Genomic DNA, 7,944 nt, shown 5'->3' on the forward strand with positions numbered 1-7,944 from the left:
CTGTTAAATACCTCCTTTTTAAATCTCTAATTTTTATGTTTTATATTTACTGCTTTGAAATTCTATGTTTTATTGTTGCTATTTTTAACTTTGCTTGCAAGGTGTCCTTGGGTTTTTTGAAAGGCACCCATAAATAAAATGTATTATTATTATTGTTGTTGTTGTTGTTGTTGTTGTTTTTTGTTGTTGTTGTTGTTACCTAATAAAGTCTTTGTACAAGAAATAAATCTAAAAAATGTATTGTGATTCCAAACACAGTAGCTGACAATGAGAAAGGTTTACCGTTTCACTTAAAAATAAAAAAGAGACACAAGAAATATGTAGAATTCAGGGTGAAAAAGGAACAATTTACTCCTGAAAATTCAGATTCTTCCTCAGGAATCTTAGATTACAAAAAGAAAACAGAAAACCAACCAAACATGTTTTTCAGTCATTTGTATTCATATTTTTTTTAAATACGGTCTAATTGTTTGTTTGTTTGTTTTTTTTTTACTGTAGAATATATAGTGTGGTTTAGAGGAACATTATAGGAGCATGAAAGAAATAAAAAGTTATAACAGACTGAGCACAAAATTACCCTTAGATCTTGTTTACCACTGTTTCCAAGAAAGCTATAACTCATCTGCCTATATTACCTCTGAAAAACATTGCTATTAAATGTTTTCATTCAAACTAGATGCAAAAAAGCTTGTTCATGCATTGATTGTCAGTAGATAAGATTAATATAATGGTGTAAAAACAAGAAATAATAAGAGCTGGTCCAGAATGCAGAACTAACATAAGATGGACCACCTTAAAGCACACTGACTTCCCGAGAGTCAAACAATATAGACATTAAATTCCTCCTCCTAGTTTACAAACTCTAGATGGCCCTGGACCAGTCTACATGGCCTCTACACTACATCTTATGTCCACTGGGAAAGACTCCAGCGTCCTGGTCCTAACAGTGGGTATAGATGACGAGACGAGACAAGAACCCTCGGGTTATCAGAGACAGCTTTAATGTGTGTTTCCTACTTACAGTATTCATCAGTTTGGTTTTAAAATGCCTGCTTATGATGGAACTAATGTTACTGCATTTAAACAATGTGTTTAAATGTTTTTACTGGTGAATTGAGTGAAAGCTGAAAGGAAGACGAAAAAACAAAATCCTAGCAATTTTGGACATCTCCTCTCACCTTCTCTATAGAACGTGGTCCATGAGAAGCTCTTTCAGCCAACGCATCATACCACCAAGGTGCAAGACAGCGTTCTTTTGTTGCCATCAAGATTGTTCAACACCACTGTTTAACTCAGTAACTGTAACAACACTGACATACCCCCCCCCCCCACCACCACCACCACCACCACCATATTCCTTCATCTGTCATTTGCACATTGTTGTGTTTTTTTTTCTTCATGTCTTTGTTGTTATTGTTGTTGTTTTTGTTTTACATCTTATTCTAATGTATTTTAATTTCATATTTTTTTCCTAATTTATATCTGTCCCACAGTTGTATATTTGCACAATTATCCTATGTTGGTATTTATTTTTCTTCTTACTGTTTACTTTTGCTATTCTATTGGGTTGCTGCAACGTGTAAATTTCCCCTATGGTGATCAATAAACACTTAATCTTTTGTATCGATTCTATTCTATTTTATTCTATTCTATTCTACAAATTGTCTTCTTGTTTTCAGTTTTGCACGGTTGGGATTTGTATGATTTTATCATCTATGTCTGAATGTTTCCCATTTAATCATGAAAAACACACTGAATTGCCTTGTGTATGAAATGTATTGCATGCACAAAGCAATGTATTAACCCCTAACCTAGAGAGAATAAAACAACATCGGTCACAAGACTAAGGGATGTTCTGAATCACCAGTTTGACCAATGACCACACACACACGCACACCACACACACACACACACACACACACAACACACAACACACACACACACACACACACGTCTCGCACACACGCGCACACACACACACACACACAGATGGGAACACACACAGACACACACACACAGAGGGGGACACACACACACACACAGAGGTGCACACACAGAAACACACACACACACACACACGCACATAGACCATACACTGTGTGTGTGTGTGTGTGTGGTATGCAGTTCACATCAGTGCAAAGGAAGGTTTCACTCCCTCATCTCATTTGTTCCTGCAGTAGCCGGTAAGTGATTTCCTCTATTTGAACTTCTTTTAATTTTGTTTTGTTTTTCTCTTTAAAGATTCATTTCATTTTTAAACAGAAATAATCTAAGTTAATAGACAACCAGTGAAGTGTGATTCTTATAAAGAACAATATACAGTAACAGACATATGACATATGTTTAAAAATCAAAAATTGTGATTTTCATTTTGATTTTTTCCATTTATTTTTTTAAAAATTTTAACAATAGAGATCATGGTTTAAGTTAAAATACCAGGAGACAATGTGACAATGTTTTGCTAAATTAAAAATCCATAAAAATGCAATCTCAAATAAAATACTTTACATATATTTACAAATAATATACATTTTGTGTTATATTTTAAAATAATAATAATAATAATAATAATAATAATAATAATAATAATAATAATAATAATAATTAGTTTATTTTAATTTAATTTAATTTATAGTTTGTGCTGTGAGGCATTCAGGGTCCCCGGACATTCGGAGTACGCCGCTATCCGCGGTCCTGAAGCAGGTTTTTTAATCCCAACAAAACCAAAGTTAAACGGATATGGGCAATGTTTAAAATAGGCTATAAGTGTTCTCAGTCTGGACTTGAGGCCCTATCTGCCTCCTGAATGTAGATAAAATGTTATAAAAGAAGGACGGGGATTTGAACTCATCTATGCAGACCTAACACGGGGTTCGCCTCCTCCTGGTGCTGTGACTGGAAAGCACCAACTAAAACCATGAGGGGGTCACAGATGACAAAGGGCTTCGATCTGCGGCCTAAAGGGAAATTCATTGGTTCATTCGTTGGATTGAATTATAGCCAACAACAACAACAACAACAACAACAACAACAACAACAACAACAAAAACAAAGAAATAAAGAATAAACCGTATTTGGAAAAAATACCAACGTTTGTTCTGTTTATCACTTAAAGGGATGGAAAATCAGAGAGAGAGAGAGAGAGAGAGAGAGGAAGTAATAATTTACATTTGCAACATAACTTTTTGTACGTTTTACAGTGAATTTTATTTCGTGTAAAATCAATCAGGACAGAATTTGGCCAACAGGCCTTAAGTTTGACATATGTAGTCATTATTGGGTTAACTGATGTCTTAAAATGTGCATGAATCAAAGGAAAACTCTATATTTTACAACGACATCAATGGCGTGTCACATTCTTTTATTTCATTCTTATCAGAAATATGAAACATACTTTATGTCTAACAAGGCATAACGCGTAAATCACTTATTTTAATTAAATTAAACTTTTTTTTTTTTTGGGCCTTGGTCCAACAGCCGACGGCACAAAGTGAGCTCAGTGCTGCTGGCCTCCTACGGTTAAAAAACTAACACTGTGCCACCAATTTCAAATGACACCGAAAAAACAAAAAAAAAAAAAAAGAAGAAAAAATGCTAAATAGTCTGTAAAGTGACAAAGGAATGCGTTAAATAAGGATGTAAACAAAAGAGAAGGGCCAGAGAGCCACACAACTGAAATAAATAAATAAATATTTATTTTAAAAAATAAATCACTGTCTGCTTCAAACTTCACTGATTGTGCCTTTACAATTATGCTCACAATGAAAAACAAACCGTTTTAATGTCATAGCCTTCTTGTTTTTTCGGTTTATATACAGATTTTAAATGGTGTATAAACGGCCTATAATAAAATGTGAAAAAATTGTTCTCAAAATCATTATCATTTATTATTATAATAATAATAATAATAATAATAATAATAATAATAATAATAATAATAATAATAATAATAATAATAATAATAATAATCAAGTATCATAACCAAATAACGAATTATATCCATGTATAATCTATTAACTAACAAATAAATAAACAGATGTCGCTCTACTTGTAGGTTGGGTTGCACATGTCCTGAATTGTTGAACAATGTCATATTCAACCTACTTCTCACAGCTCTACAGGCGTTGTTTGAAGTTTTCATTCACTGAGTAAAGCGATACCGCAGAAGGGTGTGTGTGTGTGTGTGTGTGTGTGTCACACCCCAGCCTCCTCCTCCTGCTGCACACACACACACACACACACACACACACACAACTGATGGATCGTGATGGGGATAAATGTGGAGCTGAGCAGCAGCCTCAGCGGCAGCTGTGGCCGTTCTGTGTGTGAGTGTGTGTGAGTGTGTGTGAGTTCTGAAGGAAGATGTAGAACCTTTACATTCTTTATTTAGTCCCACAGAAACTAGTGATTTGTGATCAAGCTGATGTGATTCGATGAACGACATATCGAACCATCTGGATTTATTGATTATTGATTTATTGATTTGCAGGTTATTGCACCTGTTGCAGTATTAACCACTGAACGTGGGATTCATCATTTCTACTGCAGGACGTGGATCATGGATGTGGTACTGAAGGGAATTGACCCATCGACCTCCCGGGCTGTGCTGGTGGGCTGTGCGGCCATCCTTCTCTCTCTGCACCTGTACCGGTGGTTGAGGCAGCGGCGGGGCTCGGGCCCCCCCGGGGCCCTTCCCCTGGCCACTCATCGGGAATGCTGCGCAGCTTGGAAAAGCACCGCACTTGTATTTTTCCCGCATGGCCAAAAAATACGGAAACGTGTTTCAGATCAAACTGGGAAACCGGACTGTGGTGGTGCTGAACGGGGAACTCGAATCAAACAGGCGCTGGTTAAACAGGGACCGGACTTCGGCAGGTAGACCGGACTTCGCGTCTTTCCAGTACGTGTCCAGTGGGAACAGCTTGGCGTTCGGTACCAGTACGGACTTTTGGAAGGAGCAGCGTCGGGTAGCGCACTCCAGCGTGCGGATGTTCTCAACAGGGAAACCCGCTGACCAAGAAGACCTTTGAGTGCCATGTCCTGACTGAGGTCCGGGAGGTCCTGAAGCTGTTTGTGGCTAAAACTGAGACGCAATCGCTTCTTCCAACCAATGAACTACATGGTGGTTTCTATAGCCAACACCATGAGTGCTGTGTGCTTTGGGGAAAGATATTCCTACGAGGACGAAGAGTTCCGACAGGTGATTGGAAGGAACGACCAGTTCACCCAGACTGTGGGAGCTGGGAGCATAGTGGATGTGATGCCCTGGCTGCAGTACTTCCCCAACCCCATTAAAAACATGTTTAACAACTTCATAAAACTCAACCTGGAATTTACCACCTTCATCCATGACAAAGTCCTGGAGCACAGGAAGTCTATCCAGTCAGCACCATCAGGGATGTGACGGATGCTTTGATCCTGGCCCTGGAGAAGTTCACAGATAAAACCAGTCTTCCATGAAGAAGGAGTCAGACTATGTGACTGCAGCGATAGGGGACATCTTGGAGCCAGTCAAGACACTCTGTCCACTGCCATGCAGTGGATCGTCCTTGTTCTTGTCAAGTAAGCACAATCCTTAAGATCAATCATTTAAAAAACTTTTATTTTTTTGTCTTATTTTACCTGCTCACCTTTTTGGTAAAATCAAACACTCTCTCTGTGCTTCCGTCAACTCACTCATTGTTTTGAGCAAGTGTTAAACTCATGGCCCGGGGCCAAATCTGGCCCTTTGGAGCATCCAATTCGGCCCGCAGGATTAAGTAAAAATGACAGACAAAACATGAATCATTGTGCAAATGAAATGTGCTTATATCACATGATTTCTGTCATTTTTAATGTTAAAAAGTAGAAAAAAACCTCAAAATTATTACAAAATCTTTACATTTTCCTCAAATTATTACATAATAACACCTTTAATTACATTGAAATTGGTCACAAAATCTAGTACATTTAAAGTCAACATCCTGTTGGGACTGAAATCTATTACTTATTTCTTGAATATTTTTGGTTCCTTACATGTTTTGTATTTATGTATACGTAGAAGTACAAACTAGGGCAACGTTGAAATTACTCATTTTCCCAAATAAAATCAGTGGCTCACTTAAGATCAAACTGCTCCTTATTGACCCTGAACTGAAATAAGTCTGACACCTCTGGTTTAGAGTATATAAGCCTAGAATTTAAGCAATTTATTCATATTTTTAAGACATTTGGGGCATTAATGTTTCATGCTAGGCCTGGGCAATATATCGAGATTCAAGATATATCAAGTTTTTTATTTTGGCGATATTGAAATTTACAATATTACCTACATCCTTATTTTGTATTAAAATACTAAACAAGCCACACTACAGAACTCACTCACACATGCTGTCTCTTATAGGAGAAAAAAGACAAAGTGTCACATATTGTGTAGCTGTTCGTTCAGAAATGCTAATTTAACCCAGAATTGTCTTTCGGGTAAGAATTTATTTAGTTAAAAAAATATCAGATTATATCGCATATCGTCATTTTGAGAATAAATATCAAGATTTGAGCTTTGGTCCATATCGCCCAGCACTAATTCATACCATCACACCTTATTTTATGGTATGAGTTAAAGGGCTTATAAATTGACTTTTAAAAATATGTGAAATCCACTGTCAAGGACCCCTGGTTGTAAACATTGCTTTAGCTGAGGTAAAAGTTGTTGATAGGCTTTGAGTACAGTAGCATGTGTGTTATGTAACAGGCTTTGTGGGGGAGCTGAGGCTCATGTACTGACAGCAGAACATAAAGAGATGAAACTACACACCAGTGAAAGCCAGTTAAGTGTATGGAGGTAGATTTGTCTCTTTATTATTCAATCACAAAAAAATGTTCAAATGCAAAAAATATGTATATTTGAGACCCAAATAATTGCATTAGAAACACTTTTTTTTATTGAACTTTTTTTTTATTGAAATGTTTTTTTTTTTTTTTTGTTTTGATTGAATAATGAGGACACAAATGTATTACCCATAATATGGCCCAAATACAAAAAAGATGACTTCAATTAAAAAAAAGTGTTCAAATGCAATTATTTGTGTCTCATAATTTTTTCTTCTTTAATCAAAGTTTATTTTTTTGATTGAAGTGATTGTTTTTTATTGAGTAATAGACACAAATCTACCCCCACAGAAGTACGCGGTCTGCACTTATTGAGTTAATTTCCTGGTCGTAGCGGCCCTTTAATCCTGTGGGTGTCAGGCTATAAACAGCAGGCTCAGTGTAACCCAACACTCATCGACCTGAGCTTTAATAGAAACTGATATGAGTGTGAAGGGCTTCTGTACTGTGCATTTAAACCCAGAGAGGGAGAAGTGTTCCTACATAACGTGGTCTCACTGGTGTTTGCAGTTACCCTGAGCTGCAGCTGCGTCTGCAGCAGGAAGTGGACAGGGTGGTGGACCGGAGCCGCATGCCCTCCATTGAAGACCAGTCCCAGGTACCCTACGTCATGGCCTTTATCTACGAGGTGATGCGCTACACCAGCTTTGTCCCCCTCACCATCCCACACTCCACCACCAACGACACCCTCCATCATGGGCCTACACTATACCAAAGAACACAGTTGTCTTCATCAACCAGTGGTCAGTCAACCATGACCCAGGTATCTGGTCCAACCCAGAGACCTTTGATCCAGAGCGCTTTCTGGACCAGAATGGGGAACTAAATAAGGACCTGACAGGCAATGTGCTGATCTTCTCTCTGGGGAAGCGGAGGTGCATCGGGGAGGAGCTGTCCAAGCTGCATCTGTTCCTCTTCACCTCCATGTTGGTTCACCTGTGCTACATCAGCCCAGATCCATCCAGACCACCCGATATGGGTTACACATATGGCCTGACCATGAAGCCTAATGGGTATTACATTGCAGTGACTCCACGAGATGACATTGGTTTTGACATTGCTAGATGCTGCTTATAA

General features: G+C 37.9%; 1 pseudogene; it reads left to right on the forward strand.

Annotated features, from left to right (window-relative positions):
* The first annotated feature begins 4,334 nt into the window (after nt 1-4,334).
* Nucleotides 4,335-7,944, forward strand: LOC114476971 (cytochrome P450 1B1-like; annotated as a pseudogene).

The sequence above is a fragment of the Gouania willdenowi genome, chromosome 15, assembly GCF_900634775.1.
Source record: "Gouania willdenowi chromosome 15, fGouWil2.1, whole genome shotgun sequence".
Taxonomy (NCBI): domain Eukaryota; kingdom Metazoa; phylum Chordata; class Actinopteri; order Blenniiformes; family Gobiesocidae; genus Gouania; species Gouania willdenowi.